This window comes from Electrophorus electricus, chromosome 18 (genome assembly GCF_041902795.1).
Source record: "Electrophorus electricus isolate QZ-2024a chromosome 18, ASM4190279v1, whole genome shotgun sequence".
Taxonomy (NCBI): Eukaryota; Metazoa; Chordata; class Actinopteri; order Gymnotiformes; family Gymnotidae; genus Electrophorus; species Electrophorus electricus.
Window position 1 is genome coordinate 14,591,973 of NC_137514.1, and position 20,002 is coordinate 14,611,974.

General features: G+C 45.2%; 1 non-coding gene and 2 pseudogenes across 1 annotated transcript; all 3 read right to left on the reverse strand.

Annotated features, from left to right (window-relative positions):
• Positions 1–18,037: 18,037 nt before the first annotated feature.
• On the reverse strand, positions 18,038–18,216 carry LOC145652250 (U2 spliceosomal RNA; annotated as a pseudogene).
• Positions 18,217–18,416: 200 nt separating this feature from the next.
• On the reverse strand, positions 18,417–18,532 carry LOC145652256 (U5 spliceosomal RNA). Its single transcript, XR_014118441.1, has one exon. It is a non-coding gene; the product is annotated as a U5 spliceosomal RNA (small nuclear RNA).
• Positions 18,533–18,934: 402 nt separating this feature from the next.
• LOC145652239 (U2 spliceosomal RNA) lies at positions 18,935–19,143 on the reverse strand (annotated as a pseudogene).
• Positions 19,144–20,002: the final 859 nt, after the last annotated feature.

Consider the following 20,002-nt stretch of genomic DNA (forward strand, 5'->3'; position numbering starts at 1 on the left):
GATATATACATATACAGTACAAAGAAATCCAGTCTTTGCATATCTCACCTTGTATGTGAGCTGGGGTCAAAGTGCAGGGTCAGCCATAATATGCCACCCCTGCTGCAAAGAGGGGTTAAGGGCCTTTCTCAGGGGCCCTCACAATCTTCCTTCTCATGTGCTTTATTTTACGGAATTCTGATATTGATATTGATCTTTATAAGACTGGGTTGGACTACCACACTACTGCCTTCCCCATTTACACTGGGTTTTGGTTATTAGTTTGCTGTAATAGAGGCATGTATTGAAAACCCTATTAGATGACATTAAATTTATCCACAACTTCAAGTATTAAAAACTTTCCATTGTAAGTACTGACAAGTTATTTGCCAAAATTGCAATAAGGAAACACAGGTGAATTACTACTGTCCCTTGTTTTGTCTACAGGACAATGTGCTATAGCAAGTGCTCCTATAGAGTGTCATTACAAAATAAAACATACCAAGTATGTTTCCAGTATGACAGATTGATTCATGAGCACAGAGTGGCTTTAGAAAGTTCTCTATTTGTGTTATTTATTTATTTAATGCCAAATTTGTGGTTATGAAACAAAAATGTCATTGTAAAGTGTAAAGATCAGATTATCAGTAAATCTGAATTAAATTAACATTTGTGCTTGCTAAATTAAATCTTGCTAGAGGATAATGCACCACTAAATTAGTAGATGTAGGGAATGATAAAAGATGGCTAGCTAAAAGAGGAAGCAAAAATACTAAATAAAATCTAGCAACAAACAACATTCAAAGTTTATAAAATGTGAAGCAGATTGATATAATGGTAATTGATGAAAAAGAAGAAAGTCAAAAAATGCTGTTCATTAACTTTTCTTCTCATATCCTAAGCAGGGCATATAGCATTCTATTTACCTATATTTTTACGTAGACTTTATAATATTTCTTTGCAACTTAGCTAGCTGACTGTGGCATAACTAACTAACTGCAGCATGAATAGCAAATACCATTTTTGTAATCACCACTGTTTGTTTATAAGAAAAATGACAAACTATTATTTTCAATATTAATGCTGAAATGTTCCATGCAATGGGGCAAACATTTAGTCTACTAGCTAGCTGAACACTAGCTAGCTAACTTAAATAATATAGTTAATGTAGCTAGCTAAGATAGGTAGCTACACAATCTATCTCATGGTTTCCTAAAGGAATAGCTTTTCAGATCAGATTAGTTATTTCTTAATTATAATCATTCTCATTTGAATATATGATTGTGTAATTGTCATTGTCTATTTGCTAGTTAGCGCTCTAATGTGTGTGCGGAAGTAAACGCATTAGAAAGCTAGATAGTTAGTTAACTGTATGGCTGTTCGGCCAGGGAGTCTTCTATATATATATATATATATATATACATATATATATATATATATATATATATATATATATATATATATATATATATATAATTTTGTTTTTGTTTTTGTTTTTTTGTTTTAGTTCAGCTATTTAAAAGCATGTATTATTGAGTTTAGTGGTCACTGCTTATTTATTTGCCAAGAGTTAGCTAGTTAACCTAAATGTCTGTCTAATTCAGCTAATGCCCTTTAAACTAGTCAAGTTAGTCCTGACAGTGTAACACATCCTCTGACCAAACTAGCTAACTATGTAGCTTCCTTGCTTGCAAGCTATCTTGTTAGATAGTTTGTCAATATGCCACTGAAGCATTTGGCATCGATCTTTACTTAAATTTGAGTTTTGAAATATTGTTTGTCATGTCACATAAAATTAAGTAATTGAATGATGAGTTAAAAATAACACATTTTTAAGGAAGTTAAGGTTAATGGACCATCCCACATGCAGTATATCTGCCATCATTCAAATAATAATTAAAATAGACTTGAAGTGGGAGTGTCAGATCTCAGCTTTGGTACAAGATATCATGGCAAAAAGAGGGCCACTCTGTACATCTGGGTCTCTCTTAATCAGACTGAGAGACTTAATCAGTCTCTCTTAATCAGACTTAATCAAAATGTCAAGGAAGGAAAAAGGTCAAGGAAGGCCCAATTGGCCCCAAAACACAGCCATTCACTCAGTGGCGCCCCTTGAGGACAAAAATGGAAGTGCCTGACACCTAGATGTTAAGGAACAGGAAGTAGCTTTCCCTTACTTTTAGGGTCACATGCCTTCACTGGCAGGGTAAGGGAGGCTCCAGAGACAACACATTAAACTGCCAGACCCATAGAGTTTATGGAATAGGAAGTAGTTTTCCCTAATTTGTGGCAACTCAGCCTTCCAATATGTTATTTGGGGCACCCAGATGAGCCACCCATCGACACAACAAAGTCTGGGCCCCTCCCTAAACACTGTTTGTAAACATCGCACTCCAAGTATATTTCCATTCATATCTCATATACTAGTTTTGGACACCCTGTTTCTGATGATCTACGGGGACACTGCTTGAATATGTCATCCATTAGGCCTCGTACATCCCACCCATGAAGTCTCGTGACCCCCAGCGGTGTAATATAGGAGCCCCAAACTCGCTAGCTAGATACTAGACCTAAGTGAGTTGAAGTAGCCCTAGTTTGAAGTCTCTAGGTTAAAAGGTGTACTTACACCAACTCGTAACATAAGCTCTCATAGTCAATGCATATGAATAGGAGAGGCCTAACCTACATTTCAGGGCCCTGAACACAACATAGGTGTCCAAAACATGCTAGCTAGATACTAGACCTAAGTGAGATAAAGTATCCCAAGTTTGAAGTGTCTAGGTTAAAAGGTGGGCATAGGCCAACCCCCAACATATGCACTTCTACTTTCTGAGAGTCCCACTTCAAGTATTTTTGAATTATGTCAAATATATTGCCCGTGGGATCCCAATCAAAGTATATTTTAGTTTTGTCACATACACTGCATGTGGGATGGTGTCAAATTCAAGTATATTTTAACGTTGTCGAATATATTGCAAGTGGGATCCCAATTGAAATATATTTTAGTTGTGTCAAATAATCTGCAAATGGGATGGAAAATATACCATAGGTGGGATGATGTCCAATTCAAGTAAACTTCATCCTTGGTGTGTGTGTGTGCTATACTATATTAACTCCTTTATGCACCAGCAGTTTTAAGATAATTTTTGAATGATTTGTAATTGTTCACTTTAACATTAGGTATCTGAAATTGTACACAAAGCACAATGATCATTCATGATTCAAATTGAAGTAGACACTTGGAATTAATCATCCATTCACATCCAGTCTTATTTGTCCATCATTTAGGTTCCATTTGAGCTCATCTAATACAGAAGAAATTGCAAAAAAAAAACCACCTTTGATTTTTTTGGTGTATGTGTCTATTGATGATGGAGATTGATTTTCACTCATACTCTGTATTTTCTGATTCAACAGGGTCTTGTGTAATAAATTGAACAGTTTGAAGCATATACATGAAATGACTAAATATCTACACAGTGTTTTCCAGTAGGTATCCTAGACTTCTCCAGAGTGTCCAAAAACCTAGATAGTGCCCAAATGTCCCAATTCATATATAATATGCTTCATCTGCCCCCCCCCCCGATTTTCCCCGTACTGGGCGGCATGTTGGAGGCGCTCTGTGGGTCACTGCGACTCGGTCAGATGCGGTGCAGTACTTCTAGCCTGTCTGTGGGGGGCGCTAAAAACCAAAAATGTATTTTTTTGCAATTTGACATTTCACCACAGAGTGGCAGAGGTCCAATTATACTTGAACTGGTATTTTCAGTATATTTGATACACTCAATGAAATATACTTGAACTGGGATTTTGAACTGGGATTTTCATCCCATTTCAAGTATATTTTACACACTAAATGACATATATTGGAATTAGGATTTTCATCCCATTTGCAGTATTTGACACACCACTGAAATATACTTGAATTAGGATTTTCATCCCATTTGCAGTATTTGACACACCACTGAAATATACTTGAATTAGGATTTTCATCCCATTTGCAGTATATTTGACACAATAAATGACATATATTTGAATTGGGATTTTCATCCCATTTGCAATATATTTGACCACTGAAATGTATATATTTATAAATTTTTATGTATGCATATAATTTGTCATTTTATATGTACAATTTAGAATGCTTTATATATATATATATATATATATATATATATATATATATATATATATATATATATATATATATATATATACATACAATGTTTGACAGTATATCAGTATCCCACTCCACACTGAATAAATAGAAATCTGCAACAACTCATTTTCACCAAATTTCAAAGGTTTATTAATTGAAAAATATTAACATGGTTTTTTCAGCCTCATACTACACCATTGTTTCTCCACTTTCTCTGTCTGTTCAGTATCCTCTCTGACACATACTCTGCAGTCAGGGGTCATTGACACTCTCGCTCTCTCTCTCTTGCACTCTCACACCTCCTCACTCCTTATCTGCCATGTGTACCCAATCAGGGCAGTAAGCAAACTTTTCTCAAAACATCATAAAGTTTCTATTTATTTATTTTTTCTGGGATCCCTAACCAAATGTGTTATCACACTAGGTTCTTGTCCATTATCACATGTTGGGCCCTTAACCCTTTTCAGTGCATTCCACATCTGAGAGAAGTGTTGGGAAGGGGTGGATTGTAATTTACAGCTTTTATCCAAAAACCATCTCTTTTCCCATCGACCTTTCTTTCTTACAGCCATGTTTTATGGTACCTCACTCGTTTAGTTCACAGCCATAATTGTAAGCGATACATCTGAAAACCTTTCCCAAGACCTCCAAACAAACATGGACATGGTTCAACCGTTATCATCAGTTACATTCTATTTATCCATTCATGTTATAACTTATGTTAGTCTAAGTTACTAAAAAGGCTGACATGTATTTAGCTATTTATTTAACTAATGGTTGAAATACTTTACCGTGCGTTGTATGATTTAACTCCTTGGGGCCTACCATAGTAATTAATTTCAGGTCTAGATAAAACCTACAAGCCCTGCGCTGTCAAGATCTGAAAATTATTAATCATATTAGAAAATGATTGTTGGTCAGCTAAACTAGGGGGAAAATAGTAATGTTCTTTCATGAAGGTATTTTATAAATGAGTCAACTGGATATCTCTACCGGTTGTGTAATTTAATTTTATTTGATCAAACATTGATTACATATTATGTACAAGTTATCATAACTATTCTTTTTGTGAGCTAGCTAGGAAAGAATATTGTCTCCATTTTGATGATTATGTAATATTACTATATTGTGTTTTACAGTACGTGAAACATTTTGATTGACTGAAACTCTTTTGATCGATAGCTATTCTTATTCTCATGGCTAGCTAAATAGAAAAACTTTAACTTTGAAGTAGAAGATTCTATTTACTTAAATTAAGAAATAAATGATGTAACATCAATGTATTTTGGTATAAAGGATACCATCATGAGGATCATTTCTGCTCACGGTCTATAATTCTGTTCTACGTATTTCCATAGGGTCAGACGTTCACAAGTTCCTTGAATCTGTGGAGAGAATTGCTGACCAATGTAATTTCTTATTTGTGAACTTTCATATGTTTTAATTTTATGTATTTATCATTTAAATTTTTTGTTATTTTTTATCAGCAGATATAAGGATGATGAAACAGTCCATATACTGAATGAGTTGATGCAAGGTAATCCATTCTAGAGCACACCTAACATATGTTAAAAGACTGCTTTTTGTCTAAAGGTTTATACAGTGCTTTAATTTGTCACACAGAGGCATAAGGGGTGAATCCCTCTGCCATCATCCACTACTCATCGAGCACCCCGACGGAGCTCACAATTTTTTCACTGTGGCTTATAACATATGTCTAAATAACTCTAGGCTTATTCAAGCTGTTCAACAACTAAGATGTATGCCATGATCACCATGTAAGTATAATTTCAAAAGCATGATTAATAATCACATTTATACTAGAATAATTGAATCAAAAAAACTTTCTAAGATGGTTCAGACGACGGGGATGAGGAGTTGAGTCTGTTCGCCTGGGAGGCTGATTTAAGAGTGCCTCCCCCATCATGTGAGTGGTCTGATAAAGAATTCTAACTATTTACTGAAAATAATCCTTTTTTTCCCCACTCAATTTCTAAAGCTGTTATCATTTGTGTTTAGCCAACAATGACACATCATACCAGGATCAGACACTTCCCAGAAGTGGGAGAAGCAACACCTCCTGACTATCTTTCACAACAGGAACATATGTTAACTGACCTACGAGAGAGAAATGGTATTCACTAACCGTCAAAATAGTTTATTGCTTGATTTGATTGAGTTGACAGCTGTAGACATTTGTTTCTCAGTGATTCATGGCCATAAATGTCATGAACCTGGAGCGGATATCAGGAGAGATTCAGTAATGAACTTTGGATGTAGCAACTGGTTTCAGCTGCAAAAGTATTTCAGCCTGATTGATTTGTTATTTAAACAGTTGAAACATGTTTTATTTAATGATTCTTTAAAAGTGTGGCTCTCTAAGTTCGAAGCAGACATTCAATACCCATACATAGAAGGTGAGTGTGTCAAATATAGTGCAAATGGGATGAAAATCCCAATAGAAGTATGTCACTGAGTGTGTGGAAGTAGGGTGTAGGGTGGGATGAGGGTCAAGAAAGCGCTGAAGCACCCCTAGTGAGTCCCAAAACCTGTATATTGGCCGTGGTAATTGGGTCAGTAAACGTTAGTAAAGGCTGTCCGGACAATCACTTAACCTATCGCCTTTTGGGATCCCAGATAAGCTCGCAATGCCTTTGCACATACATGTGTCCAATGGCAGTATATAGGAATGGGGCCAAATCCCACAAAGTGTATATTTGTACTAACTTTAGTAAGTTCCACAACAATATTAGCTTCATAGCGTCATTGTTGGCATCATTAGGGGAAAATACTGTAGTTAATACTGTAAATGCTGGAGAAAATACTGTAAATGCTGTAATACTGGAAAGAAATAGTATACTTTCTCATTTATGCTTAGGATATGTAGCAGGATTACGAATTTTTCCAGCAGTGAATGGAAACATCCCGTGATTTGCTATGCAAACATCGAAGCTAGTCTATGCTAGCAGTCAAGCTAGTCCATGCTAGCAGCACCCAAACAACTCCACATAAACTTCAGCTAAAATAAGCCTCTTCCTTTCCATGATGTCCAAACGTAGACACAAAATCATCAAATCATTCTTATGGTTGTACAAGTTTCACCAAACAGCGCCAAACTGATGCACTATGCTATCAACACTGAAGCACTGACAGTACACAGTGCGCAGATCTTTAAACATTAAAGGGATGACTAAATAAGGCAACCGAGAGGTCTCCGTTTTTGTCTAAGCCTCCTCTATTTGATGAAACAACTGCCAATCATGCCGCTTGCCCTAGAAACACTTGGAAACACCTGAAAGTAAATGCTAGTCACCCTACCTCCCCTGGAGTGACAGAGAATTGCTGTCACTCCAAGACAAGGGCCCTGCAATGGCCAATAAAAATCAATATAAAATAGAAAAAGGGGTCTAATGCTCTATTCAGGAACACTTTTACGTCAGTAGCATGCATTTTCAGTAAACCAAAGGCTTGCGTAGTTTGGGTTTGTAACAAAGGAACTGAACCAAAAGAAAAACTTTGTATACCATTTAAATGTGTCACGCAGTTGTTTTGATGGTAATTTAATTTTCTATGACAAAATCTAAACTTCTCTTATACCGGAAGAATGTTTTAAAGGGCAGGCACATTTTTGTGGAAATTTTACCCAAAAAGCACGGTGTCTTCAGCATGCAATTTCTGGCAAACAGATGCATGTAGACAGCTGACAATTGGTCAGGTACTTGCATTAGTCCTATGAAATGTTATGTTGATAAATGTACTGTACTTTAAGAATATTTGATGTTAAGTAATTTATTTGAGTATGCCAGTTTGGGTCTGCCTGCTGGCCCGCTAGGGGGCATTGGTGTATAAGGAGGTTAAAGAAACCTGTTAGTCTATTTTAGTTATGTGAAATATACTGCAAGTGGGACAGTGTCAAGTTTCATTCTCATGTTGTTTTTGTTTGCCTTTTTCCTCCCACAGAGAACCTGTCCCAAAAATGGTCCATAAAAACACAGAGGTTGTGATATGGCTACATCACAGCCTTCCTCTCGTACATATATGGGCATAGATTGAGGGTATTTCAAAATCTCAAGGTGGAGGTGGTCATGCTGACAAAACATGTCCAGCAATAAGACACCTACCTCATAAATGTAAACATTTGTTATTTGCCCTAATTCTATTAGAACATTACTCATAGTTCTGCAGTGATTTACTTTTGATACTGCAGATCATCATTTCTTCCTTATAGGTTCTAATATGTTATGTATTGTTTGTGTTTTTGTCCATTTTCATTTAAAGAGGTAGAGTCCCACAAAACAAATTAAGCTTTCAGTGTTCCTCAGCTCCGCCTCACAGCTGAGCAGTTAGGGTGGATGTCGAAATATTTGCAATTAAGGTTATTGGGAGCAACAATTTTGAAATATGTATTTTCCAATTCCACCCCAAACACTTGCAAGATGCTTGGAAGAGGATGCAGCTGCCAGGAAAACCAAATTTCACAGATATTAGGAGCTCCATTGCCACCCATGTAAGTATCGCACAGTGTGTCATTTATGCCAATGGCCTGAATTATTTTTTTGTTTCTTCATTGCAGGCTAGGAATGCCCTGGGACCCAAGGAAAGGGAAATTATGGCAGACTTCATGTGCCATGACACCTCAGCAGCAAATAAATTCTATTCATTACATTTAAATACTCAGAAGGCAGAAGAACACAGAAGGATTTGAAAGATTCGTGGAGGAGGAGCAAGAGGAGGAGGAAATGGTGGCTGAACAATCGGGGAAAAAGGAAGAGAAAAATAAAAAAAACACCAATTCCAAAAAAAAAAAGATCGATAGTGTAAGGGTTGGCACCAGGCCAAGGCCCCCTCCAGCCACCAGAGGGAGGCCTCGAGTCAATCATACCACTAATCAGGTTTAACACCCAACAGCTGGGTTAGAGTTTATATAAGCCCAGTGACGCAGTCACGCACTGCTGGGTCTTTGCTAAAGTTTTGAGCCAAGCTCCTAGCTGGTAACTTCAGGTATTGAGGTCTGTGAGCCATTGTGCTACACCTCACTTCTTGTCTATGAGGGCGTTTGTGTTTTTACACATCTCCTATCTCCAGTTTTCCCCTCTTGAGTCTGTCTTTCTCCTGAGGCTTCCCTTAGCCATTCAAGTTCCTCCCTGTTTTCTGGTTTTGTTTGGGAAGTTTTAATTTGGTTTTGCCCAGTGCATCAGGGTTGCCATTTCTTTCTGTGGCATCCTTTTTCCACACTTGGTGTGGTTAGTTTTTTCCTTTTGTTTTACCTGATCCAAGATCTAATTGTTCTGCACATGGGCCCACCATTGTTAGTGTGGTTACTCACCCAGTAGGCTGTTGGTGTCACCTAGCTGACCTGGGTTCAAGCGCACCTTACTGGTAGAACTGGAAATGAATGAAGATGTAGTAATCCATCAGAAGAGTTGTTCAAAAGGAAGAAGTATGTTCTACTGCTTCACTGTCACAATGTAGTCTGCTAGGGTATCTGGCAACACCAGCAACCTGTTCTCCCTGGAAACAACTCCACCAATCAGACACTTAAGCAGACCAGCATCACTGGAGTATTGAACTCACCTGTACATCATTAATATTGGTGCATACAAGACTGTTTAAAACTACCACTCCCTGCAAAGTATAATATATATGACTACAGCCTTCCAAAATGGTGCTTTTAGTATACCACCGAGCCAAGACCCATACATTTACCTTGATTGTTCTTCCCAGTTATGTGCACCTCAGAAAAGGAACAAACACTTTCCTACTCTCTGATGGTGTAAAACCCCGTGTGAATGTTGGCAGGGAAGGGTGCCTCTGGTTCTTCATGTACAAAACGTTTTTGATGCAGCCAAAGAATACGTGAAAGGTTTCCTTGAGGCCAAAGTGGATAGGGTTTGGTAGTCATCAGATGAATTTTGTTTTTCATGGCTTGGTATTCTATTTTTTGGGCAAGAGCTAATTTTTTTAATAGGCTTAATTTCCTTAAACAGGTGTTCTATACTATAATATACATGTCTTTTTGAGCCAAGGTTATCACATTACTTTCTCCTTGTGTGGGGATTAATAAGACACTTTCTATATCCAGCTCCTTCAGTGAGTACCAAGTATGAGAATATTGCACCTCCTGTACGAGTGACCTACCAAGTCCCCAACAAATCTATAGAATTCACAAATTTTGGTTGTTAAGCATGAAGTCTTATCGGGGTAAATGTCTTTTGGAGGCATTACTCGGTAGAGTCATGTAGAATCCATGCTTTTGCATGGTGACCTAGAATTATTTAGATTTTAGTGACCCCTTTTAAATTGAACCTTATGGAGGGTGTACACATCATGAGCTGCTAACCAGTTTTTGATTTCCTTATTGACTTCATCCAATACGGGCCTCTGCAGACTCTCGACCCTTCCATTATGATCCTAGGTTTGACATCCACTCACCCTTCTAAAGAAAGAGAAAATCTGCTATAAAAAGGTGTCTATTCCTGACACACAGGACGGGGCCAGTGCATCAAAAAGCAATTTGGGACGGGGCCTCTACAGGAGCATAGGCACAAATTGCCCTCAGGTGTTGACCTCTCCAAGTGACGTCCACCCCCCTCGCCCTCCCTGGCACGATGAAGGGTCTTACCTTCTCAAAGGCGTGGTCCCCCAACAGGATTCCCACGCCAGAAGAGTGGATGCCACAAACACTCCAGTAGGCTTTACCTTTAGTCTATTGCTGGGAGAACAGAGCCTCGTCCCTCTGGACCCTCAGGTGAAGCTCCTGCATACAATAGAGTGCTGAAGGGGACGATGCCAAGTTCTTGAACACCGCTGCCCTTTTTACCGTATTCTGCAGCCCTCTGACGTTAGATGTTAAAATAGTAAAAACTAAAACAATCGAAAAGAGAAGGCTTGTTAAAACAGTAAAACACTCAAAATCAACTAAAAAAAGGAGGAGTTCCCCCTCCACATTGTCCACTGTTTACTCTAAAAAGGGAGTCTCATTATGTGACCCCTCCCTGCCCCCATACATCGCCGGTGGTGGTGGAGTGTCCTCCTCCACCAGTCTGCTGTAATCTTCTGCTTTGGGGGCCAGGGAGGAGTCTGGAGCCTGGGGGGGCTCCTTAGCAGGCGCCGCCGTTGAGGGGGAGCCCGCCTTCATCCTCTTGTCTGGGTCTCTAATGCCCTTTCCCTCTTGCGCTTGGCCTTGCTGTTAAGAGGTGCAGGGGGTGCCTCCAACGGCCGAGGGGCTTGGGCTGGGACCCAAATCTCAAATCTCAAATCACCACGTACCTTTTGTATCAACCCCCAGGTATCCAGGCGCGTCCCTTTTCGGATGAGGCTGGTCCTCGCATTCCAAAGATGTTTTTTGGTGATGCTCACCAGCTCCCACATCCGGGGCGCGAAGGATGGCCTGGTATCCTGGGGCCACCCCCATGTGACCTTATTATAGGTCAACTGAAACTGCGGGTCTAATGTCCTGCACAGGTCGGCTACTTTACCCCAGACATCCCGCGCATACCCACAGTCCCAAAACACATGCCGAAGAGTTTCCTCCTCGGCACAGTTGGGCCTTGGGCAGCGAGGGTGCCTGGTGAGCCCGTGCCTGTACAGGACATCCCTGACTGGCAACTTCCCATGTATGCAGCGCCAATTCAGGTCCTGCAGCCGGTTGTCTAGACCTTTGGGCTGTCCTCTGGACCATGTGTCCTCCTCCAGGCCCACAACTGCGCGAGTCCCCCGTGCCTCAAGCACAGTCTTGTACAGTAACCTGTGCTTGGCAAGGGACTCGGGCCGCAGACCCGCCGGAAGCGACTTGCTCCACCGTACCATATGGTCAAAGTGCCCCGGCAGCGTCTCAGCCTTGGGGCCGGAGTTAGACCACGTGCGCACAACCTTACGTAATGGCCAGGACAGCCACAACCGAATAAAATACTGATGGGGGTGCTCGAGGGGAGCAGCTAACCGTGCACAGAGCTGTGCAAAGAACAGGCAGTCCAACTTGAGAGGGAAGTCAGGGACCTCCCTCCCACCCTTGTCCTTTCCCAGGTACATAACTTCCCTCCTCACATACTCATACTTGCCCCCCCAGACGAGATTAAAAACGTCCTTTGTCAAGCCCCGCCGCATCGAGCGGGGCATTGGGTATACATGAGCCAAGTAGAGCAGTGAGGGAAGCACATCGGCCTTCAATGCTAGTACCTTCCCTAGGAAGGACAGGGACCTGGACTTCCACAGCCCCAACTTTTTCCGGGCAAGAGCTAATCGCTCTGCCCAGTTTACCCGGGCAGCCCCTTCAGAAGTGAAGTGGACCCCAAACTGATAAGAACAGATTTTTTTTTTTTTTTTTTAGATTTATTAAATTCAATAAATCATTACAATATAAAATACATCATCAGTAATAAAATACAACATACATTAAAATTCAACAATTTTAAGAAAGTAGGACATTAAAATACCACGACCCCCCGTGTACCAATTACACGGGGGGCATATACATAAAAGTCCGTATAAAAAAGTCCATGGTAAAATGTCCATAAAAGATCGCTCCTCGGCCCGGCTGCGCCTGGGCAACCGAGTAAAACAACTAAAACTGTTAAAACGGCCGCTCAATAAAAGACAGACAGACCTAAAAGACTAAGGTGCCACCATGGTAGAACTAAAACAATGTCTAAGTTAAAACGTATGCCTAATGTTAGTTAAAACAGGGTAAAACACACAACAATAAAAACCCACTCTAAAACAATAAGTGCTTAAAACAATGTTAATTTTGTTAGTAAAGTGCTTTTCGTATACAAAAAACCAAACAAAAACACACACTTATTAGTTAAAACAGACATACAATTCTATCTAATACAAAGTTTTAATCTATCTAAGCTACCATGGTGGCTAAAAACCAATAAAACACGGTGGTCCGTTGGGACCACCGGATGGAGCAGAGTCCCAGCTAAATATAAAAACCGTTTGGAACTAAAACCCTATGTAGACGCCGGGGGGCCTACAGCTCGAAGAGGCCCTTCCACCTCTCCTTCGCCGCGTGGTAGCCCCACCGGATGACGTCATGCTCCATCCTGAATCTTAAATCACCACGCACTTTTTGCATCAACCCCCAGGTGTCCAGGCGCGTCCCTTTTCGGATGAGGCTGGTCCTCGCATTCCAAAGATGTTTTTTGGTAATGCTTACCAGCTCCCACATCCGGGGCGCGAAGGGTGGCCTGGTATCCTGGGGCCACCCCCATATGACCTTATTATAGGTCAACTGAAACTGCGGGTCTAATGTCCTGCACAGGTCGGCTACTTTGCCCCAGACATCCCGCGCATACCCACAGTCCCAAAACACATGCCGAAGAGTTTCCTCCTCGGCACAGTTGGGCCTTGGGCAGCGAGGGTGCCTGGTGAGCCCGTGCCTGTACAGGACATCCCTGACTGGCAACTTCCCATGTATGCAGCGCCAATTCAGGTCCTGCAGCCGGTTGTCTAAACCTTTGGGTTGTACTCTGGACCATGTGTCCTCCTCCAGGCCCACAACTGCGCGAGTCCCCCGTGCCTCAAGCACAGTCTTGTACAGTAACCTGTGCTTGGCAAGGGACTCGGGCCGCAGACCCGCCGGAAGCGACTTGCTCCACCGTACCATATGGTCAAAGTGCTCCGGCAGCGTCTCAGCCTTGGGGCCGGAGTTAGACCACGTGCGTACAACCTTACGTAATGGCCAGGACAGCCACAACCGAATAAAATACTGATGGGGGTGCTCGAGGGGAGCAGCTAACCGTGCACAGAGCTGCGCAAAGAACAGGCAGTCCAACTTGAGAGGGAAGTCAGGGACATCCCTCCCACCCTTGTCCTTTCCCAGGTACATAACTTCCCTCCTCACATACTCATACTTGCCCCCCCAGACGAGATTAAAAACGTCCTTTGTCAAGCCCCGCCGCATCGAGCGGGGCATTGGGTATACATGAGCCAAGTAGAGCAGTGAGGGAAGCACATCGGCCTTCAATGCTAGTACCTTCCCTAGGAAGGACAGGGACCTGGACTTCCACAGCCCCAACTTTTTCCGGGCAAGAGCTAATCGCTCTGCCCAGTTTACCCGGGCAGCCCCTTCAGAAGTGAAGTGGACCCCCAATATCTTCAGGGGTCCATCACTGAGGGCAAGCCCACCAGCGATGTCCCTCCTGTGCCTCCAGCAGCCGAAGTACTTGGCAACCGACTTGCCGAGGTTTAATGCGGCACCGGAAGCTTCTCCGAACGACCGCACCATGTCCAAGGCGTGCCTGAGCGACTGGTCCGAGCACACGAACAACGTAGTGTCGTCCGCATACTGGGCCAGCTTTACCACAGCACCTCCGCCCCCCGGGAGGGGGAGACCGTCTATTTCCGGGTGGGCCCTTATGGCGGCCGCAAGTGGCTCTATATAGAGCGCGTAGAGCAGGGGAGAAAGAGGACACCCCTGTCTCACTCCACTCACTTGCGGGACCAGTTCGCTGAGGTGACCGTTGATGGAGACACGGCTTCCCACCCCAGCGTACAATGTCTGAAACCACCTCATGAAAAAGGGCCCGAACCCTAGCTTAATCAACACCCTCTCCAGGAAGCGGTGGTCCACCCGGTCGAACGCCTTCTCCTGGTCTAAGCTCACCAGCGCCAGAGGGACATTTCTGTCCTCTACCCAGGAGATGGCATCCCTGATCAAATGGAGGTTCCAGGTAGCCGATCTCCCTGGGACCCCGCAGGTCTGGTCGCCGTGAACCAAGAGTGACATGGCTTTTTTCAGTCGTTCGGTCAGGGCCTTTGCGAAGATTTTTACGTCTACGCAAAGCATGGTCAGGGGCCTCCAATTAGCGAGATCCGTAGGATCGCCCTTCTTATACAATAAGGAGAGTGCCCCGGACCGCATGCTCTCAGTGAGCAAACCCTGCCGGTGCACGTCCTCGGCTACCTCCACGATCTCCGGCCCTAGGACATCCCAGAATGTGGAGTAAAACTCCACAGGGAGTCCATCCAGGCCAGGGACCTTACGCCGGTTCATTTTGCCAAGTACCCCCGTTAACTCTGCCAGAGTAAAGGGGGCCTCTAAGCTGTCCCGGGCGGTGCTCGGAAGGCAAACCTTAAGATGTTTTATAAACTGCTCCCCTACATCAAAATCCGTGGTTCGCTTATTAAAAAGTTTATTATAAAATTCTTGTGCAACCTCCATCATCCGGGCCGGGTCCGAACAGGTGTGGCCTTCCGAGTCTCTGAGCGATGTGAAACATCGCTCTTCACGAGCCTGTCGGACCCTTTGAAAAAAAGACGCGGTGCAGCGCTCATCCTCTTCAACTAGCTGCAACCTGGCATGAAACAGGAGGGCTGCCGCGGACCTCTCGTGCAGAACCCTGAGTTCGTCTTTAAGGGCCTGCACTCTAACGAGGTCCAGCTCCCCTCCGTTATTCCGAGCAACGTATTCTCTTTTTAATTGCCTCTCCACATCCCGGACTCGACCCAGCCTTTCGGCCTTGCGCCGGCGGCAATAGTGGGTTATCAGAGCACGGGTCCACTCTTTCACGTGCTCCCACCATGCCGCGGGAGAGACATAACCATCCTTACAGCCTCGCCAGGCTGCAAAGTGGTCTCGGTACAGAGATTGGAACTCTGCTTCCTCCAAGACCTGCACGTTAAGCTTCCAATAACCCCTGCCCACTGCAGGCGCGTTAATGGAAGCACTGGCCTCCAACACCAAATGGTCAGAGTACCAGCGTGGGGTCAAGGAGGCTGTTTTAAAAGTCACGGAGGGTGACGCCAAGATATAATCTAAACGGCTTATTGCCCCTCGACTGTTATGCCAGGTGTGGCCCGGATCTCTGGGGTTGCACTTTTTAAAAGCGTCAGTGAGACGGAAATCGCTGAGCAGCTTCTGAAAATGCTTCCGGCTGACATCCGCTCTCCCTTCCAAGAAAATATTAAAATCACCTGCCAAAAAAAGGTGTCTATTTGTGACACAGGACGGGACCAGTGCATCCAAAAAAGCGATTCGGGACGAGGCCTCTACCGGAGCGTAGGCACAAAGTACCCGAAGGTGTTGGCCTCTCCAGGTGGCATCCACCCCCATCGCCCTTCCCGGCACGATGTCAAAAGAGCTCACCTTCTCGAAGGTGGGATCCCCCAACAGGATCCCAACCCCCGAAGAGTGGACGCCACCCACGCTCCAGTAGGCTTTACCTTTCTTCCACTGATGAGCGAACAAAGCCTCGTCCCTCCGATCCCTCAGGTGAACCTCTTGCAAACAACAGATTGCTGAAGGGGACGATGCCAAACACTGGAATACAGCTGCTCTCTTTTCTGCGTTTCGCAGTCCTCTGACATTCGTTGTTAAAATAGTAAAATCTGCCATAATAAAAGAAGAGAGAAAGAGTCGGCTCGTTAAAACAGTAAAAAAAACCCTAAGAATCTAAAACCGAGGAGTCCCCCCCCTCCACTTTATCTCCAATATCCCCAATATAGGGAGTCTCGTTCGGAGACCCCTCCCTGCCGCCATAATGCAAGGGTGGCGAAAGTGTGTTCTCGTCCGGGCCACCCGGCTTGGCAAGCAGGGAGGGGTCTGTGGGTCGGAGGGACTCCTCAAACGGCGCCGCCATTAAGGAGGAGCCCGCCTTCATCCTTTTATCCTGCTCCTGCAAGGCCCGCTCCCTCTTCCTCTTGGCCTTGCCAGGAGGAGCAGGGGGTGCCCCTTTGGACCGAGGGGTCTGGCCCGGGGCCGGATCCTCCTCCCCCGCCGATGATGATGGTGTCCCATGGGCAGCAGGGGGGGTAATGTTCTCCTCGATGTCTCCCGGGGGGGGATCTTCCTTATTTATCACCAGTCCCTCCCCCCCGGGATTACTGGGCTTCAGGGCCGCACTCCCACCCCCTGCCAGCACCGTGGCATAGGAGCGTACCTGTCCGGGGCAGGAGCGCGCCAAATGTCCCTCCCCCCCGCAAGCCTTACACCGGCGGGGGTTCTTGCAGTCTTTTGCCTGATGGCCCGGCCCCAGGCAATTCCTACAGAAGTAGTCCTGACACCCCTCGGCCAGATGTCCGTATTGCTGGCACCCCCTGCAGAAGGCAGGCTGCCCCCTGAAGAACAGGTACCCCCGATTCCCCGCATACGTAAAATATGCGGGGGGGTACCTCTCCTGTCCCTCGCTGTTCCTTCCGAACTTCATAAAAAACTGGCGGCGCCCGTTCCATATCCCCAGCTCATCCCTTACCATCCTCTCGCTTGGGAGGACCTCCCCATACATTGACAGAAATCTCCGGACCTCGGCCGCCGAAACGTGGGGGTTGAAAAAGTGTATGGTGACCATCCGCCGGTCACCGTCCCACAAGGGCTCAAGAACAAAGTTCTTCCCGACCGGATGGCCACCCATCCCATCCCCCAGCTCCAGGACCCTCCTATAGATGGCGTCACTCGCAAAAGTTACATCAAAAAACTTTTGGGCACCATTGCGCTGAGCGCATATGAGTGCCCCGGGGTTGAGCCCGAACCCACCGAACAGGACCTCCCGTATGAATAGGACCCGCTCCGTAAAGCAGGTCCCATCCTGCGGGTCCCTCCAGCGGAACCGGGCCGTATTGAGCAGGCCGCTGCCTGCCCTCAGGCCCGGCTCCGCCAGGGAGGCCCCGCCGGTGGTCGGGGTCTTGGCCGGGGCCTCAGCAGCCTGCGCCGTGCTGCGAGGAGCCATCCCTGCGTCGGCTGTGGCCATTTCTGGCCGGTCCTGGAGCCGAGGAAGCGCCTGGTCCCCCACGCCGGCAGTCTCTCTGGTCCTGGGAGGTCCTCCCTCTGCTGGCCGAGTTGAGTACGGCGTCCTCCTGTCGATGGGATGAGCTGGGGCTTAAAATAAAATTAAAAAACACCCTAAAATTCTAATAAATCAAATAAAACAATAAAAGAGGCCAAGGGATCACATGCGGTAACGGAGGACAAGCCTCCCGAAACTGCACCTAGGATCACCCTTGGTCTCGCTAAAAGCTATAAAAAAGCCCAAGCGCAGCAATTCTCTCCAGCGTAAAATCCGTGTAAATCCGTAGTAAAATCCAACTGATAAGAACAGATACTACACTTGATCTTAGCCAAAAGGCCGAGAAGCGATAACCCGAAGAACGCGCCGGCCGGAGGACCGGCCCGACGGGCGCGGTGGGTTGCACCGTGGCGCGCGGGCAGACGAAAGTGTGCCCGAACCGACGGAAGGGACGGACCCCACCCACCAGGAGCTGCTCTGTGCTGTGCTGGGCTGGGCTGCTCTCTACTTCCACTCTCTCTCATTGAACTTTGACAACGTGTGTTGCGTGCAGCTCTGCAACAGCAAAGCTTTCAAAAAATCAATTGGACTCTTCGATATTCCTCTCCACGGAAATCTTTAGTAAAAGGCGAAAGATTTATGCGGGAATGAAGAGAAACCAGAGACATGGCCGCAAACGCCCGGGAACCCGACTACGTCTGACCAAAGCCTAGCGAGTTTGTTCGCGGTAGGAGGAGGCGGAGCCTGGAAGGCTAAGGCTATCTACGCTAGCTGGAGGCATCCGATGGAGGGAGGGGTGGTGGTGGTGGTGGTGGTGGTGCTGGTGGTGGAGCAGCAGCAGCAGCAGCAGCAGCAGCAGCCTAAAGGCGAGAGAGAGATAGAGAAAAACACACACACACACACACACACACACACACACACACACACACACACACAGTATTTGAAAAGAAAATGTGCACCAAAAAAAAAAAAAAAAAAAAGAACAAAAAAGGCGGGAAAACCGCAAAACCGCGGAAAGGGGTCCGTCCGTCCCGTTCTACTTGCGTTCTCTTTCTTTGACGCAGGATTAAGAAGGTGCACCGTTCCCGGAGGCACTGCAATACCAGGCCGATGCGTGGGGCGAACGGGGCAAGCCCCTGTTTCGCCTCCCTGTTCTAAAAATCCGTTTAATATGAAGTCCCCGTATAGGGGACGTATCAGATATTAAACTGATAAGAACAGATTTTTTTTTTTTTTTCCTTTATTGAACACCATTCATTTACATGCATCAAACACAATTCAAAATACATCTCATTACACAACCATCGAACAATGTCCTGCATGCAAATGTACATCAAATCCACAATACATAAAACTTTTAAAAATACACAATCATCAATTAATAACAATAAAATCACTTCTCGGCCTTTTGCTAAATAAAACAATCACATGCGGGTCTCTCTACTGTGCGCACACCTGAATAAAACAATCATTTATAATTATTAAAACAAGTACCCCCCTCCCATTTATCCCCCAGGCCCGCAAATTCACGGAAACCCGAATTGTCCAAAAAAACGTCCATGCGTTTCCCGGGCTCCTGGGCACTCCCCCCCCCATCCCCCACAAAGTCAAAATCTATGACCAGGGGGGAGGGAGACGGAAAACTCCCCATACTATCAGACCCGGGGGTAAAGGTCAGGGGGCCTTTGGGCGCCGCCTCACCCTTACCAGCCCTCTTCGCCTTCACCACTCGTGAATCCTCTCCGGGGATCCTCCAGCTGGCCCTCGTCCTTTTCCGGACCACTGCCGGGGCCTTCACAGTCTCTTGGGACTGCCCAGTCTCCAATTGTCCTTCCTGTACCTGGAGTGCCTGATCCTGAGAGAGAGGCTCCTCGACCCTCTCTTCCTTCACGGGGTCCAACATCTGCACCTCAATCTCCCTTGGTTCTGCCCGTTCTCCAGTACTCGCCGGATCCTCCTCACAATCCCGGGTTCCCCGGACCACGGCTGCCGCGTAGGTCCTACTACCCGGGCAAGAGCGAGCCAGGTGTCCCTCGCTCCGACACCGGCGACATCTCCTGGGGCCCCTGCAGTCCCTGGCCAGATGTCCCTTCTCCAGGCAATTTAGGCACTCCAGCTCTGGGCAGTCCTCCATCTT